Source organism: Cygnus olor, chromosome 2 (genome assembly GCF_009769625.2).
Source record: "Cygnus olor isolate bCygOlo1 chromosome 2, bCygOlo1.pri.v2, whole genome shotgun sequence".
Lineage (NCBI taxonomy): Eukaryota > Metazoa > Chordata > Aves > Anseriformes > Anatidae > Cygnus > Cygnus olor.
In genome coordinates, this window is record NC_049170.1 from 42,107,755 (window position 1) to 42,133,371 (window position 25,617).

General features: G+C 40.8%; 1 protein-coding gene and 1 long non-coding RNA gene across 3 annotated transcripts in view; one reads left to right on the plus strand and one right to left on the minus strand.

Annotated features, from left to right (window-relative positions):
• Positions 1-25,617, minus strand: part of SLC4A7 (solute carrier family 4 member 7) — a 136,686-nt gene that overhangs the window by 96,315 nt on the left and 14,754 nt on the right. The window lies entirely within an intron of this gene.
• Positions 22,165-23,472, plus strand: LOC121064644. Of its 2 annotated transcripts, none has more exons than XR_005816595.1 (3): positions 22,165-22,643; positions 22,887-22,919; positions 23,327-23,472. It is a non-coding gene; the product is annotated as an uncharacterized LOC121064644 (long non-coding RNA). The 2 variants fall into 2 exon arrangements; XR_005816594.1 differs by having other exon boundaries at positions 22,165-22,400.

Sequence of the window (25,617 nt, forward strand, 5' to 3'; positions counted from 1 at the left end):
GTTTGAGGTGCACCAAAATTACCAAATTCCAAGATGAGACGTAATCAATACCTCTCCTAAAACCACTTCTGTTGTGATGCCCTCAAAAGAGATTTCAGTATAAACAAAACAGTGATGTCACCATTATTACAGTCACTAACTTGAATTGGTACAGGTTTAGATGAGTAAAGTAAATTTGAAAGGCATACAGCAAGTCAAGACAGGTTACTTAGGAAATAAAATCACTTCCATTTCATTTTCTCTCCTCATTTCTCTGGTCTTTATAAGATCAATTGTCTTTATGTTTCTTTGTTCTTCCACATAAAGAGAAAGACAAATATGCATTTTTAAACTGTTATGCATTTGAGGTGTTACACAGTTCAATAAGGGTTTTCTGTCTAGGGAAATTTGTTTCAGTTACAGTGTCTCTGAAAAGAAAAACAGAAGAGAAAAGAAAAAAAATCTACTGCTTAATCATTTTCAGGTATGTCGCAATACTAAAATCAGTACAGAGCTCTGACAAAAGGAGTTTACTATCTTCAGTGTACAGAACATGGCCATTTTAGAAGGCACGGTCAGATAGTGTATGAAAGGTCTCTGACAAACTACCGAACATCTTGGTTGTGTGTCCATCTATTGCTATTTTTTCCTCTTTAGTTCCAGCTTTTCTCAAGGTGCCAACTTTTTCTGAGTAGAGTAACACAAACAAGGAATTTGGCGATCAAAATTAGCAACAGAAGACTTTGCAGAAAAATTTCAGTTAAATTTCTATACATGTGAAAATATATGCAGCTGATTTTTAACAAAAAATGTGTATTTCTTTCCCCATCCTGCTTGTGTGCTATATGTAAATGTAAGAAATTTCTGTCACCTATATAGAAAAGCAGTGAAATATATACCCAGGCTTAATCATAAGTTTAATGGTTACTAGTTTAAGTTGACCGGCTCAGCATCACCATGTACAGCTTACAACAAGAGGAGGCCTTCCTGACATTCCACCATTGTTTAGCTCTGTGGCAGACATCGTCTTCACTCTTTCCCTAGGACACAGAAAGGAAAGGTTGTTTAACTTAAAATACAGCATTGGCACAATTTAGGCTGGACAAAGTTTCTAGACACCAGAAGAATGAAGGTCTAAACAACCCTTTCAAGATAGGTCTGGGGCAACCCTGAGAAAGCAAGAAACTACCTAATTTAGGATAGACCTCGAAGTAGTCATTAAGCATGTTAGCATGTAAGTGCCTGCAGTAGGAGAGGACTCTTCCAAGAAAAGCTTCCAAGAAGCTCTTTCAAATCCTGTGGTCTCACATATTTCTCTTGCAGCACTTGTTCCTTATTATCTTTATAGGTTCTCAGTGTAACATTTTAACCTCACCTATGCAGGCCATCAAATCATCAAAACAATCAGCACTCTTTATTATAGCACTAGCTAGCCTAAAGCTCCAAATTTAACCTTTAGCCCTGTCCTCAGCCAAGGAAGAATATTAAAGGCTAGTCAGCTTCTATAATTTTTTTCCTCATGCACAGAAAGAAGATAGCAAGTAAATAAATATATTCATATATCCTAGGTTCCAGGTAGCTGAGGTAAATTGTGCAATATGGGACACCAAATCTCTTTTCCCATAAGGCTCTTTAGATGATCCCATTCTTCCCACACAGTTTCTCCTCCATCACCCCAGGGAGCTTAATCATACCTGTTGTGATGAAAAGTCAGCTTCTAAATGAGTTTGGACACCCTCTGGACTCAGTTCCAAAACGCCCAATTAACTATATGCCAATTATTTAAATACAAAATGCCTATAGAGTTGGCATTTCTGTCTCACAATGTTGTTCCACAAGGTCTTCACCCAATATCTGGTGACTTTACCTTTAAAAATGGTTGTAACATCATCTGCGTTAGCATCATTTTCCTTTCTTTCAATAATCATCGTAAACATAGAAGACTTTTTCTTAATGTTTTATCAGCAGAACCGTTTTTTACTCAGAACACCATCAATACCTTAATTTTTGTTTAAAAAATACTATGCACCTGGGCTAAAAAAAAAAAAAAAGACACTATGTCTGTGTAATTATCACCGTACTGAATGAAGTATCTTTATTATGTACTGAGTTTTCGATTCAGTGTCATGTTTTTTTCTTTCTGACCAGCAACAAAGCCAAAAAAAGATTTCTAACTTCAGATACTTGTATATTTGAGAAGTTGCAGCTTTTCAGAAGTAAAGTACGTAGGGACAGGTAATAGCCACTTAATAAAGTCACAGACCTTTAATATTTAAATATGTTATTATCATAAATCAAATTATCATAAAATATTATGTAATTATAGATTGAAACTTAAGTGTTTTACTGAATATCTTCCCATCCATTATACATTGCCATTTCCAACTCTGGAATACAGGGACAGCCCCATATATTTCTAATTTTCTCCACAAGAGTAGGGAAACCTTTATTTTAAAAGAGGAATTAAAAAGAAGATCAGAGAGTTGGCAAGAATATTTCAATAAGACAGGGAGGCAACTCTTTCACTTCTGGCCTCCCGAGAGAACAGATTTGAATGTTGTTTCTTGCCGACCGTAGACAGGATAGTAAAAAAGGTGCTTGTTGCTGAAGGACATGACTGATGCAAATGAGGTTACATGTCCCACTAGGCCCAGTTTTGTGATATTCTGGGGGAGGAAGTGGGTGGCCTACTTTGCTTCCTCCCTCACTTACAGAGAAATACTTGCTGCATACATTATTATCCCCACTATCTCTGGTTTTCTGGCACTGATAGAGGAGCACAAATATGGATAAGGAACACTTATTTACAAGGCAAATTCATGTCTCGCATTTTGTTATGTTGTAATTAACTTTAAGATGACACTGCTGCTAATGAGCTGTATGTATTCCCTAATGCAAATCAGATTAGGATTTACTGACGCTATAACCTCTTCATGAGGGGACTGCTGTCAAAGTCCCTGGAGTAAATGCGACTTCTAGAAAGTTCAAGACTCCTCTCTGAGACTTCTACAGAACACAGGAAATACTGTAACGATGTGCTACAATGAGATTCTCAATTGAAAGGTAAAAGAATTGGTGGTAAACGTAGCTGCATTCTTCAGGAGATAAAGCGATTACAGCGCAAATCCAGAGATTACTGTCTACCTGAATATCTTTCTTAGCAAAGACAACTCCTCACAAATCACCAACAGACAACACAAAACAAATTAAGATTTTCCAGATCCTTGTGATCTGCTCTGTTCTCTTATCTTTGTCTAAACGAAGAAGCATTCATCAGATTGTTCTATGAGGTGGGATGTCTGCAAAAGAATCTAGAAAACTCAGATCACAGTTGAGTATCTTCCTGAGCCATTGTCAAAGTGCACTCTTGTTCTTATCACTAAGGGCTCTTCCACACCTCTTCGGTTTTCAGTCTGGAAATGACCATGGCACAAATCCCACCTATTAGGCAATCTGGGGCAAAGAAGCTGTGCAGGTTATAGTAAGAAGAAAGCAGCCAAAATGAGAATGGCCAGCTAAGGAAAGCAAGGTACAGCACAATCTGTCTCAATTCCTGAATTGCCTGTACTCCAGTCTAGTGGATTTACTGAGTGAGCTGGCACTGTGCTTAGAAGTGATGGCCCAAGGCCATCACAGTGAAAATGGAAACCGCTACCTGCACTTTCTGTGCTATACAACTTAAGTTCTTGTAATATTTATGAAAGTACCGAACTGTAAGTAAACGCTATCCAGGACAATTGTTCTGTCAACAACTGGAACACATGTTTCCGCAGCGCTCTGTAACAGAGTAGGAGTCACATTACATCCCATCATCCAGCTGGGAAGCTAAGTTTTCCCTTGTGATTGCGAACCAAGTTGTTTTTGGCAAGATACAAATAGCTGTGTCCCTGACAGACATCTAGGCACTATATTTCCAATTATGGAGAAGTTGCATTTGAGAGTTTCAAGTCTGAATTACGGACTTCACCTTAATTCAGCAGCTATTGCAAAACGATTTACCTGTCAAGTTACAGACCGGTCTGGAAAAAAATTCTGATAGAAATCCAGCAACAGTTTGCTATTTTACTTGAACTTGTCTAGCAAGGGATTAAAAGAGTTACAGTGAGACAACACAGATTTTCAGTTCTGTAAAATGCAACTATTTTATCTCAGAATTTTTTTTTTATTCAATTGATTGATTGATATTAATGGGGGAAGATGTGAGAAAGCAAGTTGGAATCTAACCATATGAAAGTTTAGACAGATTTAAAAATTCTTGAATTTTCTTCCTTTGAATTGGCAAAGCTAAAACTTTATCCAGTCTCCCCTTCTTCCGAAATCATCTGGTTGTACCGTCACATTCAGCTTCCAGACAGTTGCCTTCAAAATTCCTCTATTTTTACTATTTGTGTTTCATTTCTTGTTTGTTTCCTATTGCAAAAAGTTGTTTGGCACAGCTCTACAAGTATATGGGATATACCATGCTATCTTTGTGCTGCTGAAATGTTCTTTTACATGCTTCACAATGCTACTTCTTTATTTTATGTCTTCATATTTATGTCTATTTTAAAGGGGAACTATGGTTAGACAGTCTCATATTCTTGTCTGATAATAGAAAAGTCAGATTTGTTGAAAAACAAAACTTTTCTAGTTGTGATCATGCAGCTCACCTTCCATAGCAGAAAGTTTCATACACAACATTAGCTCAGGAATTCACCAAAGTGACTTCAGTAAAATCAGATATTAGATAATTTATTAAATAAGTAATAAGGAAAGAAAAAATGAGTGAAAACAGAATACAGAAGCAGATTATTTGGGGAAGAGATTTACAAGACACCAACAATTACTTACAACATTTAAACTGGGCTACCTAACCTGAAATGCCTTACATTTGTCACTAAATGTCTTTATTAGTCATTAGATTGCCTGGTATGCCAAATGGGTTACTGTGTATACTCAAAAATTTAGAAAATCTAGGTTCTTTGCTTAGTGCATACGTAAGAAAGCAACTTCAAATAGTCAAACCTGGAAAAGAATAGGAATAAATCTTGAAATTAACTTATGACCTCATATCAAGTCAGCTGTCAGTTACAGAACTCTTGCTTACTTTGTTGACTGCTGTGTTCACTCAAGTATTCCCAATATAAAGAACGAAACTGAGCAAGGATCCCTGTGCTACTCCGCCAGGCACCCATGGCATCACGTAGGACACACGCATGGTGTGGTCTCATTGTTCAGGGTAATTGCAAGAAGAGATGTAACACGGTAACACCTGCTGTACTGGATCAAATCACAGCTCTTTTTATGTTCCTCATTCTGCTTCTGATGCTGGCCCATAGCAGAAACTTAGGAAAAAAAAAAACTTAATAATTCACAATTCCAGTATAATCTTTACACTGGTACATCCTTCCATCTCTCAGCAGTCAGTGCTGAGATCTCTTACTCTGAATGCTCTCTTCAGACAACCATGTTCAAGAGCTGTAAATGTACAAATCAGCCATGACTTTTTCTAACATGTATTTGAATTGATTTATACTTTTGCTGAGCAAACAACTGCCTTTTGTTTTCAAACTCACTGCCTTGTAACTGAAGGAGTAACAACTCCCAGATAAGTTATAAGAAACAGCCAGTGTCCATTTGTTGTTAATTTTCCCCATATCACACATGATCTTGTAAACCGATGCCATTTCATTCCTCCAAGGAAGGGGCTATCTTTTCCTGAGGAAGGGGTGACTGATGAGACCTAGTTGCTATGGTCCCCCCTTTGCACAAAATTCAGTTTGTAGCACTGAACCTGTCCCCACATCTCCAGCTCTGCTGTACTCCAAGGCACAGCTGTGTACAGTATTGAAAATGCAGGTTTATGATGTTGACTTTGAAGCCTTCTACCTGTGATCTGAATGCATGTTTGCACTTATAAGTAATGTATATCCACTTTCAAGGTCCCGCTTACAGCACTTAATTATCCTTCAGCCTGTTCATTTGTTTTATTTCAGCTTAGAAAATATTTTCTTTTCTTTTTTCATATTTATAGTTCTAACACTGACAGACGCTTGAAAATAAAGAATCATACTTAATATATCTAAGAAAAGAACATCTTGGCATGGATGTAGAAGGGTAGCAAAAGGCAAATACAGTCTCTGCTGTTCTGTTATTCATCTCTGGACAAGAAATACTCTGAGCAAAGATTTGCAGCTTGTGTAAATCATTTCGGCTACACTGTCTGGACCGACCACATCTGTGTCAAGTAGTCCATGTACATCCTAAGCAATAGTAATACATTGTCTCAAAATTGTGCAGGGAGAGAGTAAAAAATAAATAAATAAATAAATAAAAATAAGATCAGATTAAAAAAGGATTAGATATCTTCACATAGACAAGTGAAGACAGATAAGAGCGTATTCCAGTGGTGAGGCCATTCCAAACTGAGAACCAAGCAGGTGCCCTAGCATGGCACTCTGCTAGGTCTAATCAAACTGCTGAGAAAGAGCTCATATAGGCATACCCTCAGACACTTTGCTGATATTTTATCTCTCTTCTTTGCCTTTTTAGGGAACATCCATTTACAGCCAACAAATACTTCTTATTTAATTCCTTCCCAATTTCTGTATCCAAATTAGTGCTAGAAGTCTATTTAACAAACCTATATGAGGCTCTTCCCAGCTTAAAACTGCCACCACCCTGCTGAACTTCGAAGGCAACAAGCACTACCACTGCTTTGGCATTCCACCTTATCTCCCCATCTGCATTTGTCTTAAGCTTTCATTTGTATTGTTCTGGCAAAGTGAAAACACACAGAGACAACTCTTTTCATCTTCTGCTGTGTTGTGTGGTTTGGAGTACTTCTGGCAATTTCACTCATAATCAGTACTGCTTAAGTTGGGAGTAAAATATCCAGTTACACCAGCAGGTAGAGAAATCAGGTTTACACATTTAGTTTTGAATTAGTACAACTAGTGATTGTAACATACTCTTTGTTCCCTAATTGCAAGGTACAGTGAGAACATAAAGTCTTGCAATCATTATGCACACTAAGTTTTTGTTCACTGTAATTTAAAATTGTTATGATAGCTGCAAAGAAACACATTCCAGAACTCTAGCATGCCAAAACTGTCTGTGTAAGCAAAGTTTCTAGGATTTGATTTCTTAAAGAAAATATACATAATAATGACAACGTTAGGGCCCCTAGTTTGGCCTCTAGTCTCAGATCCTCCGAGATATTTGTTACTGTTGTATTGCATTTCAGTAATAAAATCGCTCTCCACCTTCTTCTCCATTACAGTTTCATTTGAAAGAAAAACAAAACACTACTAAAAATCATCATTCATTCAATACTAACAGCAGTTCTGCAAAGCTTTACGCAAATCTTCCAGTACAGGATATGTCTTTCTTTGTTTAAGCTTCTAAATTAAGTTATATAGACACTTATTAGAACCTGCATCACGCACCCAAAACCCTGTATAAACTTTAAGCTCAGTAAAGTATAATACAAACCAAAGATAGAAGGTAGTAGATGGAAATAAAATGCCAAACATAAGCTTCATAATTTGCCAAGAAAACTGTAGATAAAAATAAAGCTCGGAGTTAACTCTAATACTTGGCTGTAGGAAAGCTTACTTTGCTGAGGACTAGAGTTTAGAATAACTCCCCGAAGAACTCTGGCACTGGTCGGAGCAGACTGCAAGGACTTATGATATTTAGAAAACAATTCCTTCCAGAGCCAGAATGATTAGCTTTCAAGAGCACATCTGGCTTTCCCTCTTTTCAGTTTTTAGCTAAAGTAAAATTATTTTGCCAATAGTATTTTTGGAGAAGCCCCACAGAGTGGATAAAAAAAGCTCCATCAAAAGATGACAGCCTTGTGACAGAGATGATAAATCTCATCACTGTCTCAGAGCAGGAGCAACAGTAATTGAACACTTCTGCCTACTACATAACCAGAGGGAATGGATTTTTCCCTGTGAGAAGCTACACCCAAAATACCTCAAGTGTTTTTTTGTATTGCTGCCCTCTGAAAATGTCTGGGCCAGACACAAACTATAACCCTGCTGTTTATTGCTACCACCGGTTTCTGAGTTTTGCACGCTGTCCCTCTCTTGACACAAGGGAGTACAGCCCACGGTTTATTTCTGCCACTGAAGTGGTCTGATCAAGCCTAGTCCCCAAACGCAAGATCATATCAGCTGTTTGCAGAGCTTATGTCTCATAACTTGTGAGTCTCCTTGCCTTGCACCTATTATTTCTCACCCCGTCTCAGAAGGCTGGAGGGTGGTCCCATAACTGTGTAATTTGATCTGGACCTGGGCTGCTACAGTCCTGCTCCCTTCTGCATGCTATCATGTCCCTCTCTTGTGCTAAGACTTCTGCTTCTGTGATTGCATGGTGAGCTGGCTCAGGGAGGTAAGCCAGCTCAAAACCAATCCTGAAAAGAGCATTATTTTTTGTCTGGCTTGGTCCTCTAGGGAGAGGACCGTGATAGCCCCCAGTACGTCAGCTACAGTTGCTGCAGTACTACAACTTTATTCTCATCCCCAGTTCAACCATCACATCAGACTCTTGTGTCCCTCCATTAAATCTTCAAACAAGTATCTTGTATGTTCCTCTTGCAGCTTCTCGCATTTAGCAGGTCTCCATAAGCAGTCCCGGAGCTATCTTATTCTTCTTCCGATCTCCCTGCACTTATCATGGGTGAAATTGTTGACCTGCAATTACAATTTTTTATAAACATAGATAAAAAGTATCCCTCTTTTTTACTTACCCTGCCCCTTTGCAAGACTTGTTTATGTGGCAGTACTCTGAGGCACTGGCTGTGTCTGTGCGAGATACCGTACAAATACAGAACAAAGGAATTTCAACTGGAGACATGAGACAATAAAAATGACATATCCTAGATCCAATAAAGGGCAAGAGCAGTCATTCCCAGACTGCGTGCTGTACATATCGGTAACAGTACTTCCAGTGATGGTACCTATTGCTATTGCCAATAATAGTAGTGGTAGATAGGAAAAAAAAAATAGTTGTGAGGTAAGGAGCATTTCTGTTACAGCTGGGCTCAGCAGTATGAAATAAACTAGCCATTATATATGCTCACTGTGTCTGAGCTTCCATAGTCTAGTCTGAAGGAGGGAAACACAGATCGTTGTGATGCTCAGCAGAGGGAAATAGGGTTGCATGGTGAAAAGACATTCTGGCCATTACAGTTGCCAGTGTCTTCAGCAGCAGCAGAGTGACCCAAGCCAGCAGGCCTTGCTATAGAAAAGAGGAGGGATGTCTTGTGCTTTGCCTGTTATACTAACCGCAGAAAACATCTGTTCTACTTTCCTCCTCCCAGGCACATGTTCTAGCCTTGAGCCCACTTTCACCCCAGATCTAGCAAAGTCAGTCCACTCTTCCTGGCTTCAGTGAGAGCCCTGCAAGTTGCCTGCATGCTGCTGACACCAGAGCCCTCACTGCCTCCTATTTGTATTTCTACATGAATGTAGAGCTAGCTTGAAAGATTCCTCAGTAACACCAAGCTCAGGATGAAAAGGAGGTGACTCAGCACTACCAGCACGGTTTTTTGTTTTGTTTTGTTTTTCTTTTTTCTTTTTTTATATATATTTTTTTCCAAGCAATAAGGCAAGGACAAATCAAAGGCCGTTCCTTCTCTCCTTGCTACAGTCCTCCAGCAAGATACATACTGTAAATCTCTGCCAGCCCAAATTGCCTTTGTTAACAGGCCCAAACATGAGTCCTGGTAACAAAGTCTAGACTGTGTTACTAAAATAAGACAGCAGAAACTAAGTACTCCTTGGACATACTCTGACAGCAGACTGCCAGTGCAGGTGGTACATGACCAGTCCTAATAAGAACAATCCTCCAGCAGCCATCACAACTATCCCACAAGTGTCTTTGCTCTTCAGGCAGTACCTCCTTCAGTCACTTGGTTGAACTCCAGCACCCAGGAATCCCAGCCACCAGAGCATTCACCCTCTCTTGCAAAGCCTGTTTCCTAGCCCACCTTGCCACACAAATTCTCCATCTTGAAACTATGCTGCTGCCTGGGAAAGGACTCCAGGATCTCTTAGACTTGTGGGCTTGCACTGCCTCTCGCAGCCCACCACAAGAAATATTTATGTGGTTTCTGCAGCACGGAAAGCAAAACCAGACTCTGCTGAGAAACGTGCCAGGCAAAGGCACAGCAAGAGGCTGACAGAAGTAAGGAAAACACACCACACAGGCTCCTCTCCTCTGGAATAGAGAGGTGCCCACTGAACTTGGTGATGATACTACTCCAGTGTTGTCATTTGTGCTTCGTAAGACACATGTGGAGGCACATCAGCTGTGCCCACTGAGGATGGATCTGAGGGGTTATCCCTGATTGCAAATATACATTGAGAAGCGGGTACAGACTTTGAGTACAACAGAAGTAATTCTGTTCTTATGTTAAACCCAGACTTTGGAAGGGACATGGCAAGAATGAGGGTTCAAGGGACTCTGTAGTACACGCTTTTCTCAGTCAGTAAATCTGAAATCTACATTCCCACTCCTTTTAAAGGCATGCCATATATACAGATGGCTAGGGAATACATAATGACTTTTTAAGAGTCCAAAGGCATGTCCCAACAAAGCAGACCGTAGCAAAGGACCAAGGAGTTACACTGAGAAGCACACCAGGAGGATAGTAGAGCACTGAAAATCATCCTGACACTGGACCATAGCACCTGCCAGGCTGTCAGCCCATCTGCAGGGTGCAGCTACAGGCATCTTGCAGAATGTAAGATAATTTTTCCAGACACTTGCAAAACCAATGACTACTCAGCCCATGGATAACTCAGTGCTCATGAGGCCACATAACTTGCTTCCTTATCTGTCTGTACTGTACATAAACAAAACCGACTGATTCAGAGTTGGTAAATATTTGGATTTTTTCCTCCATTAAAAAATATATATTTAAGACTAATATGCAAGTATTTATAGGTTTAGAAATGCATTATTATTAATGCAGTCTCTTTTGACTTGCTACTAGTAAACCTTTTGCTTTTTAAATCAATATACTATCAAGTAAAGCAAAATGTCACAGGTCAAGTTAGCATCTTTCCACCGTATCTGCATGGACTTGGACAAATATTTGAGTTAGTGCACTAACATCAGCATATTACGATACTATTCTACGTAGTTTAAATTATCTTTTTAAGCCTCACCCAGTTTTACAGTATTGAATGTGTTCTTGCAGCTACAAAGGCTGTTTAAGTATTACCAGCCAATATCCTGACCTTCTGTCCCTTCCACCCATAGCTACATTGCCCCGTATATGTGCAAAGTATAGTAAGATCATGTACAATGGGAATACAAAATCCAGGCCTACCAAACTCAGCATCCTGAGCCTGGTCAGACAGCAATGAAATCTGTCCTTGCTTCTATGCACTGCACGGCTCTGTGAGCCAAGGAAGGCTGGCAGGCCAAAGTCGTTGCAGTTATTTATGATACTGCAATGGTATCAGTATAAGCATATCATTCCTAGGATGTTTTTTGAAAAGCCCTGCACTTCTAAAGATGTGAATATCTTTCATTTACTCCTTCAGTGCTCAGAATAAAGTCTCTAAAAAACCATCCCACATCAGCGAAGTGCTCCCTCTTCTTTGTGCTCTGGGGCAAAGTCACGTGCAGCCAAAGAAGGCAGGATGTAGTTCTGCTGGCCCAACAGGAAGATTATTATTTCTGACATCCCTCTTATTTCTGGCACAACGTCTACAATCACCACCTTCAACAGAAGGCCATACGTCCCACCTGGGTGACATCCCCTCTCCTTCAGATATTCATAGAAAAGCAATGACTCTCTCTTCAAGAGCTTTCCAGGATTTCAGGCTTCCAGAGATTCATTATAAATCAGCTTTTATTGTGTCAGAGAAACATCTCTTCCAAGTCTTAAATTCTGATGCTACTCCTGATCATTCCTGATGGGACCTGAACTACTTTCCTGCAGCACGTACTCATCTCTCACACAGACCCAAAAGCACCAGTCCACCTCCTTAACTGTTCCTCTGGTGAAGGCAGTCCTGAAATAGACATACAACTGCACCTAAAATGGAAAAGGTGACAAGGTGACAAAATTGAGAAGCAATGACAGGTTGTTATGAAATGTCAAGAAATTTATGGAATAGAAAATTATTATTGCAATGAAAAGCATGTCCTTGAGTACAGCATCTATGGGACATGGAGCTCAGCAAAAGGGTCCTACAGAACAGTACTTTGGGTGCTTGTAGGATGCTCTTCACAGTGTATTTTGTGTTGGTAGTCCCTCATATTAATGGCATGTTACAAAAACCTGAGCACAAACAGAAGAGCTCAGCAGCCAATGCCATTAACAGTCCTAGCTTTTAGTGTCAGACCTGGCTTTAGTCACTTTGGCCAAGAGTGGTGACAAGCATAAAGAAATCGAACAGTTGGCCTGAGTTCCTCTATTTGGGACTAGCCTAAGCACTGTAGCCTCTCTCTTTAGTTCTCCTAACAGAGATTGATTTGTATTCACTGTTCGGTGTTGCACCAAAGTAAATGGTTTGAGGCTGCCAGCATGAGCCTGTGTCATACAAACCTCCGCTGCCAGGCTGAAACCAACTTTCTGTTTATTGACTACTGTGCATATGATGTTTGCTTCTTATGTTATCTTATTGGAACAGCTTTGTAGAAATAGAAGTCATTTAATAATCCCTTATCAAAACTTCAAGTCAGGATTTATCTTTCTGCTGTTCTTGCAAAGGATATTATTTGTTAAATCTGAATCTGACCAACCATGGATTTCTTTTTGTTTGTTTCTACACCCATGAAAGCATTTATGCTCATTTTCATTTCCTGCAAGTAGTCGGTCAAGTTTAACTATTTGCCAACTTAGCCAGTAAGTATGTTTGTAGCTGGGGAAATATACCTCCTCCTGCTTCATGATTAAATGTCAGTATCATTGTTTTTATACAATAGATTATTTATATGTCATCTCCACAGGCTAAGTACTATACATGTTGGATATGCTAAGTATTACACATTTTGGATCTCATAACTGCAAACAACTACAACACATCTTACAAACTTAACATTCTTGAAGAATTAGTACTGGATACATGTTACACTATTTCAATGAAAGAGAAAGAGAAATGAATAGCAATCTTGGGCTTAAGGCTTTATTTTTTATGGAAATACATATTTGGCAATGCATTAACGCTGCTTTCAGCTGCAGGATGGATGAGTAAAGACTTACTAAAACAACAAATGAATTAAATCTATTAATCAAAGGAAGGGTGAGAGAATGTAAGGGAGAAAAGAGACTGAGGGCTTTCCATAAAATGTTTCGATTCTTGCTTTGATTTGGTTTAGCTTTGTGTTTAGCTATTGCCTAAGGAAAACTCTCTGATTGAACACGTCCTATCTAATGTCAGATACAGTAGATCTAATGCTTTGTGTGGAACACTGCTAGTTTACCAAAAAGTTGCAACAAATCCCTAACAAGTTCAAAGGGTGGAGGAGCAAGTTATTTTTTCCCTAGAGATAGAGCAATCCAAATAAAATATTGTTTCTGCTCCCTGGACCAGAAAGAGAAAAGGCTAGTTTTGCTATAATGGGGCCTCTTAATCAGACCTATTTTAGGGACAGAAATGGCCTGAAAAATTGTCAGCTTTATGCCTTAACTGAGGACTGTAAAAAGATCACAAGGATATCACCTAAACACCAATAAGGAAAGGGCGTTTTTTTGTTGTTGTTTTTGTTTTTTAAGTTACAAGTAAATTTCCTACATCTCTAAGCTTCCTAAGTACAACTAAAGGGAAATGAGCTATTTTCAGTGTTGCTGTAGAAAAATCCCTTCAAGAGAATTAGATTGGTAGTCTCTGTATCTCATATTATCCACAAAAGAATGTCCCATACACATATCAGCTCATTTACCATTATGAACTGTAACCTCTTACAGCAGCACAAACATCTCTGGGGACAATTTGATGTAAATTCTGCAATCGCTTAAGTCAGTGCAGCTTCGATAACTTCAGTGTGTATATTTCAGATTTACATAAGCGCAAATAAGCAAAATCAAAACTGGGAACCACGCTCAGCAAAGTTTTCTCACAGTTAGTCATATTTGCAGAAAGAATTATTTGCTCTTTCCCTTTAAACATATTTGATAAGCCTTAAAAAACTCTTCCTCCCTCCAACACATGCACAGAGGTACTGCCAGAACATTTTTATGTCCCCCTTAGAGTGCTTTCTTGCCTTTAGGAAAGAAAAAAGATGTGATTCTGTATTAAAAAACTGATACAGAGTCATTGTTAGCATAAACAGAGCTGCCTCCGGTTGGCGTAACTTCGGCAGAATCCCTCTGCAGCCAGCTGCATTCAGCGTAGATGCTGCAGGTTATCATGCTTTCACCATGTCACGTATTTATGATCCCATAGCAAAACAAAACCATATAAAAAAAAAAGAGCTGAGTCCAGCGATACTTTTAAAATAAGTGAGAGCAGGTAAAAACATGCCTCGCTTAGGGCAGTGCCAAAAACATCTCGCTCAAATACACGTGGCATTCACTCATATCCCAGCCTCCCAGTGAAATTCCACCTGCATGCCTGTCAGCCATGCAGAACTGCTCAGAAACTTATTTCTATCATTGTCAGTGGCCTTTTACCCCTATCTCTTTTAAGGTGCCTAATTCCTAATCCAAGCAACTGGGGAAGCTATGTATCTTTGAGGATCCAAGACTAAGCTTCACTGAATATCAAACAATTCAATCCGAGTCATTAAACTTATACACCTTGAGGATTTGAAGAAATGTGCCCTGTCAGGAATACATGCTTACCAAGTCCCAGTACCAGATGTGGATTATTCCCTCTGCTGTCCACATCCTAAAATTTCCTGTAGCCAGTAACTGAATTAGTTACACACCCAAACAGCTGGCACTTCCAAGCAGCTTGCAGGTGGTAACTTAAAATACACGTGGCTCCTTACTGCTCAGCAGGTGAGCTGGTGGGAAATGACTGGGGCTTCAGTAAGTGGTCACAGCTTGCTGTATGCAAAGCTGAGACACTGGTAGCACCCCTCTACCTCTTATAGCATATAGTAAGAAGCCACAGTTACCCAGTTTGATAGAGCCACTGCTAATTCCCACCAGCAAGTGTCTCTTGCCATGCCCCAGGAGACAACGCTGCATAGAAGGGCTGGTCAATGGCCTTCTTGCACAGAACTGCTCCACTGTTCAACCACTCATCTGTGAATTCTGAGGAGGAAATGTTTTGCCCATTATGATATTTTATCTTGTGTCTGCTTCTAATGAACTTACAAAGTAGGAGATACAAGGAGAATTATGAGACTTCTCATTACAGCTGGTCAAGCCAGCATCTTCCATAGTGCTGTATATCAGCTGCTGTATATCAGCTGCTATTCATCTGATTTTAACCATTTATTGCTTTGGGAGGAATTAAAATCAATTTGAAAGCTTTCTGGATTAGTCCAACATACAAGACCTATCACAGGAAGACAATCTTTCTTCTACAAGGTCATGAACACTGACTGCAGAAAATACTCTAATTCAAGCAGATCATCGCTGGTCACCAGAAAATTATTTATTTTTTTATTCATTGTAAATGTCGGTGTTCTTCTTAACATTTGGATTTAAAACTTAAAGAGGTAAGGAAACTACCATAGACAGGTTGCATTGGCCTGTGACCTACAGTGACAGCACGCACATTTCTCTTTCTGCCTTAAGGTTCCACATCTTTACCAGCTTGAGCTGAGCACAGAGGCAGGGGGATCAAAATCAAATCACTCAGGATGTGAGCCCAGGCCTCAGAAGACAAAGTCAGACATCGTGTGGCTCACCTGGCAATCATCCCTGCCTGGAAGAGACTCGTCAGTGGAGGAGGAAGACTCTATGTGAGCAGAACCCAGGTACCAAAAAGATTAGTGCCGAAGAGTATGTGCAGCACCTTTCACAATACCTGCATGCAGGTTGGCTGATTCTGGCTCATCTGAGTAGTTCCTTGCTTAAGGGGACTTCAAAGTGCCCCAAGAAAATCATCAGGAGTACTAGATATACACTGATCTGGGAAATGGACACAGAGACCTTGCTCAGAGACACAGCATGCTGCTGCACTTCAGCAAGCCCCTGCTGTTTTAATTGCCAGAAGGGGCTCTGGTTTGTTTTGGGCACTGTTTAGAAGAAATCACAGAACACAGCTCCAGAAGGAGCCTCACCTAGAATCACGGAATCACAGAATATCCTGAGCTGGAATGGATCCCACAAGGATCATTGAGTCCAACTGCTGGCTTCACACAGGACCACCAAAAATCAAACTGTATGTCTGAGAGCCTCTCTCTCCTGCCATTAGTCAGGATCAGCTGTGCCTATGTGATTCCTGGCACAGTGATTGAGCAGTTTATTGCCTTATCCCCTGAAGGTTGCCAAGGGAGGTTACGGAATCACCCTGCGAGTGCTAACTACCCCCGCTATTAAACAGCTCTTCCTAGCATCTAGCCTAAGTATTACTTGTTGCAATTCAGCTACTATGCACAGATAAGATACAGAACCACTCATTTCCTTCCATTTTGCAGCCACTTCATCTGTGTTTTATGACTTTTTTCCATGTTTCCTCTGACTTCTTTTTCCTAGACTAAAGACTAACATCCTTCCTTGTAGATCTTAACTATTACCTTGAGTTACCATCAGCAGTATGGCACAACATTTGATTGATTGCATTTGATTGATTTCCATATTAACAACTTTCTTGTGTGTCTGAAGAACCGTACCAATCTTTCAAAAAAATTAATTATCATAAATTTCAAAAGTAATTATTATTACAACATATACAAATAAGCATTGTGTCTTTTCAGTGGTAAATATATTGAGGAGCACTGTGCTATGAAAAGAAATAATTTATAAATGCATGGAATTTTTATTAAACTCAGTCAAATTCTGCAGTTCATCTAACTACAACAACCACCTAGTACTGTGAGTTGTTTTTTTTATATGAGAGGAATATGCCATTCCTCTAATCAACTACCCTTTCACCTGCTGACAGTGGCCACAGTCAAGATAGCTAGCAGCAAAATAAAGAAAAAGGAAATGATTTCCCCTCCCTTTTCACAAACACATTCTTCAATTTTTCCAGTATCTGGTGTTTATCAGTGTTTTAATTAAATAGTTCACCCATTCACTCTCTCCATACCAACAACTGATAAATCACCACAGAATGGAAAACTGCTTTGTGCGGGAAGTGTTCACAGACAAGAAAATTTATTCTGTCATTAATTACTTAGCATCAGCCATTTCTGATTTTTCAATAATAAAAGTGGAGGTGTATCTGCTTTGCAAATTACTTAGTATCTGTGATGGTTAGAATTATTCAAAGGTACAGTGTTGAGTACTTCAGGTGCCCGTGGTTAAAAATGACCATCACAATATAACCTGCACGGGCAATTAATAATGGAATAAATCAGAACAAATTACATGCTGAAAGTATAAAGTAATGCTGGAACAAAGCAACAAAAAGAAAAACCACAAAGCTCTTTGTTTGGCAGATAAGTGAATCGGTTTCATCATCCTTGGTAACAAGATCATGCACTTTAATTAACCCTTAGAAAGCTGGTAGTGTAAATAATCCAAGGTAGCTGAAACCACCATCTTATATTCGGACCATTTCTGTAGAAGGCTGTCAGCTTTCCAAGCCCTCTTCACAAGAACTGGCCACAGAAAACAGGTGAAATATTCTTTTTAATGGGTTAGATGCAAACATTCTAATTAAGCTGTAACCAGATCTCTTTAGAAAAACAAAGAACAAGAGGAAGAGAAAGACATTTTTGTACTTCATCTTGACAAAAAGGAAAACAGAATAAATGAGGCTAAATGAGAATAAAATACAGCTAAGCAGATTCTGCAGCTAACCAAAAATATTCAAAAATAAGTGGTCTTGAGCTGGAGACCTGATCCTTCAGAACCTTGTCTCTCAATCATGCCCACCCAGGTATGAAATTCAGAGTGAAGAGTTACAGCACTGGGCTTTATGCTTCCCCCACAGAAAGCAGGGGATAGAGGATGGAACAAATCCATACACAGTTGTATACATTGACACATATCATTCTCTTTTGTATTTGTCTCTTCCCTATTTCCACTCAAATTGAGTGGTAGACAGTACATTTTAAGAAAAATATACTAAGCTATCAGCACAGACGGACATTAGCTGCTCTCAAAACACAGGATCTGGTCGGAGCTAGTTCTCGCACCCTATGAAGCACAGGTAGGAGCCAGTCTGGTACTGGCCAAGCCCCAGCACCTCAAGCACATGACAGGCATGAGAAACACTGCCTTCTCTATCAGTCCTTATATCCAGGCTACTCGGAAGTCTCCAGCTTTGTTTTCAAAGAAAATAAACTCTCTAAGACACCGCTGTGTTCAGAGACATCAACATTTACAGACACTGTGATCTTCCATTCTTTGCCCTTTGGGACAGTAGATTTGTTTCACTGTCAGAATAACCTCAACAAAACATTTTCTTCATGACATCTCCCACTTTTGAGCTCTTCCACTGTCTCTTCTTTCCTACTCATTACTCTGTTTCTTCTGCTTCTGGCTTCCAAGTTCTCCCAGTTTCTCAGCCTTTCCATCAGTTCAGCATATTGTTGTCTTACCACCTACATTCAGCAACAACATAAGCCCTTTACAGTGACACCTGCTGTGCCACTAATCTGTTTAGCAGACACTGTTAAATCAGTTGTGATCAGACAGAACATAACCAGCAAAGCAGACATAACTCGGGCAAGGAAAGAAAGAGAGCAGACTAGAGGTTTCACCTGAGTTTGGTGAAGTTTGGCCTAGAACATTTTAGGACCTTTCTGAAGGTATTTCAGAGCCACTAGCGACTACCTTTGAGAGCTTGCGAAGAAAGGATGAGGCTTTTCATAAAGAGCAGAGGGTGAATACAGTGTTGATCTGTGAAAATAGACAGAAAGGAGAATCCTAGAAATGACAGAGCACTTAACCTAACACTTTGGTTCTTGGAAAGACAGCAGAACAAATCAGTCAGTTCTTATGTAAGCACCTCAGAGATATGGACACGTCAGCAGGGATTTGCCAGTATCAAGTCACTTCCGTCCTAGTTAATTTCCCTTAAGGCAAGCAGCAAGCTCAAAACCCAGTGGAGAAATGCTCCACAGCTGCCTTGTCAAGGTTTTGACACCGCAACATGTAATGTTCTCATAGGCAAGCCAGGGCAGCATCGTAAGTCAGATGCAAAACAGAATGGAGAAATCATATCCAGAACAATGAGTTATCAATTGTCAAACGGGAAAGTTTATCAACCTGTGTGGGGCAGAGAACGGTTCTAGGGCGCCAGCTGGTTAATATATGCATTTGTGAGTGGGAAGCTGGAAAAGACTCACTACATCTGCAAACAATGTCAAACTGGAGGGAGCTATGAGCGCCCTGGAAGATCACAATTGAAAGCAATTGGGGCAGCAGTGAGTAACTGCTCTGGGTCCCTTCCAGCCCTGTATGCTATGACTATATTCTTCTTCATGGTTAACCCCAATACAAAGCATAAGCTTTAATCCCCTAATTTGATATTTCTTAAAGATTCTTTATGCATCTTGTGCTTTTATTCAACTCCTTTTGGCCAAATCCAGATAGTTGTTGCTTGATTGCAAGGATTGCAAGCTTTTTTTTTTTTTTTTTTTTTTTTTGCGGGGGGGGCACTGCCTTTTACTGTATTTACACCTCACCTTGTACAATAATTCCCAAACCTTTGCTCTGGATTCCAGGAGTTTACACATTGCAAATCAACTAAAAGAAAATAAAAAAATCAACATAAAACAGGCAGGCCCCTTTGTCAAAACAGATGAATGCTGTTTTCAGCATTAAAGTATTCTGAATGTTTTAAATCAGGCCAGCATACCGGACAGGAATTCAGCTTAAATTTGCATCCACTTTTAAGTTGCTTTCTTTTCATGCGATACCTAAGGCAAGAGTATTCAGTGCTGGTATGCACTAATAGCACACGTACTGAGGGCTGACACGTGGAAAATGAAGCAAAGTCTGTATAAAATGAAATCATTCCATACAAGGACAGCAGGGCCTAAGGGATGGAATTACCAGCCCTAAATGGCGCAGCAGCCAGCTTCTGCACTGTCTGATCCTGCAAACATTGAACACACATGCTCAGCCTGACTATGAATAGCCCTATTGAGTTGAACGGAATTATTCACGGTAGTAAAGTTAAGTACGTGCATAAGCACTCACAGATTTGGGGTTTAGCACAGGGCAAAAGAAAAAAAAAAAGAAAGAAAAAAGAGGAAGGCAGACATTTCCTGTGCTACAGAGGAGTTTCAGTCCAACAGATCTGCTCAGACCCCAGTTGCCCAAGCCTGTAGTTTTCCTCCCTGTAGACACCCATGGTCAGGCCTTCCTGGCAAGCAGATGGGGGGAGCACCCCCATGTTAGAGGCATTGCTGCTCTGACCCCAGCACCTACACAACCTCTGTAGTGCTTCTGGACCTAAGATGGCCATAGAAAGCAACCTCAGATTTGGCACCTGTAGCTTTTTCACTCAGTTCATAGAAACTGAATCACACGCAGTATTTTCATTGACAGTGAAAACATGCAAGCCAAGAATAAAATCACACAGGCTTTTACAGACTGTCCTCACCCTCACCACACTGGTATTTTCCAAACGGCCAGCCAAATGAATACATATGTCCACAGTCTTGGAAGAGCCTGCCCTGTGCGGTGATACCTCTCCTCTTTGCTGTCTCTTCTAAAAATCATTCAGATCCACTTTTGGTTTGCTTAATGGTTTTAAATGTTTATTTTTTTTTAGGGAGTAAAGCAATTCACTGGATTCTAAAAGGTACCTAGCCACAACAACAACAACAAAAATTATCTGCAAAAGATTTAAATAAGCCTGAATTCTGTATGCTGTCATATTTCATTATCTAACCACTGGAATGGAGAAGGGATGGAACCATGATCAAAGCACAGGACTGATACTTAAGAAATGTGTCCTGTATCACTGACTGTTACAAATATGTGATTCTGAGCACATTATTCAAAGTCTTTGGCTGAATTTCCATCAGTGATTCACGATACCAATATCCAACCCAAGAGCTTTCAAGTCTGATACTTAGAGACATTACATTCTGCATTCTGGAAACCTAGCAGATTTCCAGAACACATCAGAAGCTGCCTAGCCAGTAAGTGACATTTTCAAAAGGGAGTGGGGGAAAATAAATAATCCCTTTAGAAATCATGAGCTTCAAGTTGTGAACTGGAGCTGAAATTCAAATCATAGAACCATAGAATGGTTTGGGTTGGAAAGGACTTTAAAGATCACCCCATTCCAACCCCTTGCCATAGGCAGGGACACCTCCCACCAGAACAGGTTGCTCATCCAGCCTGGCCTTGAACACCTCCAGGGATGGGGCATCCACAGCTTCTCTGGGCAGCCTGTCCCAGTGCCTCACCACCCTCAGAGTAAAGAATTTCTTCCTTATATCTAATATAAATCTATCCTTTTTTAGTTTAAAGCCATGACCCCTTGTCTTATCACTACACTCCCTGACAAAGAGTCCCTCCCCAGCTTTCCTGTAGGCCTCCTTTAGGTGCTGGAAGGCCACGGTAAGGTCTCCCCAGAGCCTTCTCTTCTCCAGGCTGAACAACCCCAACTCCCTCAGCCTGTCTTCACAGGAGAAGTGCTCCAGCCCTTGATCATCCTCGTGGCCCTCCTCTGGACTCACCCCAACATGTCCATGTCCTTCTTGTGCTGGGGGCCCCAGAGCTGAACGCAGTGCTCCAGGTGGGGTCTCACAAGAGCAGAGCAGAGGGGGAGAATCACCTCCCTCATTCACCATGCTGGCCACACTGCTTTTGGTGCAGCCCAAGAATTCTAACGCGTTATTTATGAATGAAAATATCCAACAGGAAGGTATTCTGGACACAGCATGTTATTCTTTAAATCTTCCTCTCTGGAGTTTGTTTGCTCCAAAGGCCATGCTCACATACCAGCCCCCTAAGGGTTAACCCGAAGGTTGTGTACTTATGTAACTACTGGAACTGAAACAGCCCTACCAGGAAAGTGCTGTACAGCAGAATACATTTGACTTTGGCATGGGAAAATAATACCAACAGCCACTTTTAGGCTCATACTTCTGCATCATATAACAGGAAGTGGTATATGCTGCTCTGACGATACTGGTCTACCACACCAGTTCCTCTACAGAAGAGTCACAGCAGAGCAGGAAGCATAGGCCAAGCAGCCCGTATCCAGGTTCTCCCTCAGCTCTGCACAACAGTAAGGCAGCAAGACACACCGAGCAGGGCTGAGATGACAGCAGCACTTGGGGTATGATCCTGCTGCCATCCCCTGCTGTGATAGAAGCGGGGCACCGAGGCAGAACCGACTGCAAGGCGGCAGCAGAGCAGAGGAGGAATGACGTAAGATGAGGTATGGTGTAATTACAATTAATCCCTCCTGGCATAGCCATACTCTGTTCAGACGTCACTGGCAGGAGTTCAGTTTTGCATCTAGAGCTCATTTTGCTGACAATGGCTAGCTAAAGTAAGTTGTACAAGCTGAAACATGGCTTTGGGGCCATGAACAGTGACCATGGTGGACAACTGCACTGACGAACCCTCATGGCTCAGTAACACGCGTACCTCCTCCTCCAGAGACAGAGACCATGTGCAGGTAAGCTATCATCATGTTACCTGGCACTCATTTCCTTCTGCTTTTTCCACCTAGCGAAATTCAGAGGTGTTAGTCATTGCAGACATGGTGAATTATTTTCACCAGTGGCTCTGCCAGCAGTAAATGCTGATGCCTTCAAAATGTTTTGTGATTTTTACTTTGATGAAAAACATGCTAAGAAGTCCTCACTACTTGCATTTTATTTCAAACTTGTCTGAAAAAAAATGTATTTTTTTCTTTCAGAAGGGATGATGATCTCTGATCACGGGACCAAAGGTAAGTACTCTTTCATGGGGATTAGTCTGAACTAAAAGTGGGTTTAATTTTAGCACCCTTCTTCCTTAGTAAACAAATAGTAAGAAGAGACCTTATGTGAACAGACATGTACACATCCTTATTGTATCCTGTCAGTGCACTGTTTGGTAAGATTATACTGTCATATGACAACAGACCTATTTGTATTACAGGCTTTACTTGAACAGAGAACATGTTTCAGCAATTTGGACTTCTAACTATTCGATGGGTGGGAGCGCTTCAGAGGGAAGATACTGACGGGCCTGTTTAAGCAGGTGGATAGATAGAAGCTGTGCAGTAACGCTGAGGTGCCCAGCTAATAGAAGTCAGCCTTTTCATAAGAGTAAAGATAAGTATATATAAACAGTTTCTTTGTTTTCTCTTCACAGATCACTCCAGTTGGCTTCAGGCAAGCGGAAGCCACAGCATCCATGCCCTATCCAAGAGGAAGAAATTGGTTGCATCCTCCAGCTCTTGGTACAGATTCACTGAGCTGAATTTCTCCAAGAAGTATTATTGGAGAACTTGCCTGAACTTCCAGGGCACATATAGAGGTGGTCTTAGCCCACCAGTTCACTGAAATGAACTAGTTCTGGATGGCACATATTTTATTTCTGGCTGTTGGCTTCCTTCCAGTCAGTCTCAAAGCGTTGGCCCAGCTCAGAAAGGGGACCTGTTCAGCTGCTGAGATCAATACAGCCCTCAGTACAGGAAGGAGTAGGAGGCAAAGGCTGCCCAACATAACAGAGGTTATAATGGCAGTGGCTTGTTACCCTGGGAATGCAATTGGGCTGAGCAGAGGCAACTCCAGGGGTTTGATAGGTGAAACACCTTTTAGTTAGCAGCTTTGAACAGGACTCCCAGTAAAAAATGGCAGGGATGTTGTTGACGAGAAGGCTGAGGATAACATACAGGAGCTCCAGAGTAACCACACACAGCTGTCTGAAATCCTGGAGCTGTTGAAAAAGTCTCTCTAATCCATCAGTGCAGAGAAGAAGTGCTACATAAGCAGGAATCTGAGTTTACATTGCAGCAAAGATAACTCGTTTACATTTCCTGGAATCTAGTATTTGTGCAGAATATCCGTGTGGTTTCTCCACTGCAATGTCACCTGTTAGTTCTACGGTTTCAGCCACAATAGTTTCATACAGCAGAAATGTTTTTCCTGGCCACAAAAGATTTGCCTTACCCAGATACCAATCCCCTCATATGTTTATCTTGAGGTCTTAATGTGTCTGGCCCAAGGAAACAGAAATAAAAAAAGGGCAAAGAATTAAAAACAAGCAGAGAGCACTGAAAAGGAAACTGGAAAACAAAGAGATCTGAAGAATGGAAAAGTGAACTAACATCAAAGATATCAGAAGAATAGCTCCAGCTGCAAGAATAGGAAGGTGTGGTTTGTAATTCTTGTTTACTTTGTATACAATAGAGGGGTACTAGCACAATTCAGTGGAAGGCATTATTATTGCTTGTGTGTAACACCACACCTGAAATGGGGAGTTTCAACTTCACCAGGCCCAGCTCTTCCATGAGGAAACATCTTCAGCCATCCCCTTGAGCTCCCTTTGCTAGCTCCTAGTAGACTGGCATTTTGGCATCTCCCACATCCTTTGCCAGTGTGCCCACTTGACTCCAGAAGGTGCGTGGAGAGAAGGGTCAGGCTCGCTGTTTTTAAAATGAACTAAAACACAGAAACGTTAACCCTAGGACATTGACATGCTTATTTAAGAAAGAAAGGACTGGGCATTATGCTGCTAAAATCTGTTTGTCATGGGTTTAAGCCAACATATTTTCTTTGAAATTTGGGCGGGTGCATGACATGGTTGGTTATTGCAGCTCGACAAACAGCTGGCAACTGGTTAAACTGCAGTAAAGCTGCCACTCTGCATCAAGAGGTCCCGAACAGCAGTGCAGTCCAGACAGATGGATCACACAGCCTTCAAGCTGTAGCACAGGGTCACATTCATAGAATCACAGAATGGTTTGGGTTGGAAGGGACCTTAAAGATCATCTTATTCCAACCCCCCTGCCATAGGCAGGGACACCTCCCACCAGACCAGGTTGCCCAAAGCCCCACCCAGCCTGGCCTTGAACACCTCCAGGGATGGGGCATCCACAACTCTGGGCAACCTGTGCCAGTGCCTCACCACGCCATCAGGAGCACCAAGTGTTATACCTGATTCTTACTAAGGGTTAAAGTCATTTAGAGGACTTGCTCAATGCCAGGCTTTGTATGAGATATGGCGGCACCTAATTCCACTGCCACAGAGGAACTGGCCACCTGCCTTGCTAGATGTAGGCTTTCATGCTTTGCTGCCTGGTTTCCCTGAGAAAAAAGCACAGTTCGACAGGATCTTGGATTCCCTGTTACAGTTGATTTTAGACAAAAGATGAATGGGGCACAGTAATACAAGTAAATAAAACGTCAGTTGGTTTAAAAAAAAAAGAAAATCGTTAAAGTGGAACCTGTTTTAGTTCATAACTAAAGAACAAGGAAACGTTGAAGCAAACTGCAAGAGCGTAAATTCAGAGCTGGTAAGAATGTTGTTATATAGATTATAAGAATTTCATCCAAACCTGACAGTCTGACAGTGTCACTGAAGCTACAAACTAGGCAAGACTCTCCCAGGATTTATACGTTTATAAAGCAGAGTTACAATAACCACTTTTTTTTCAAATG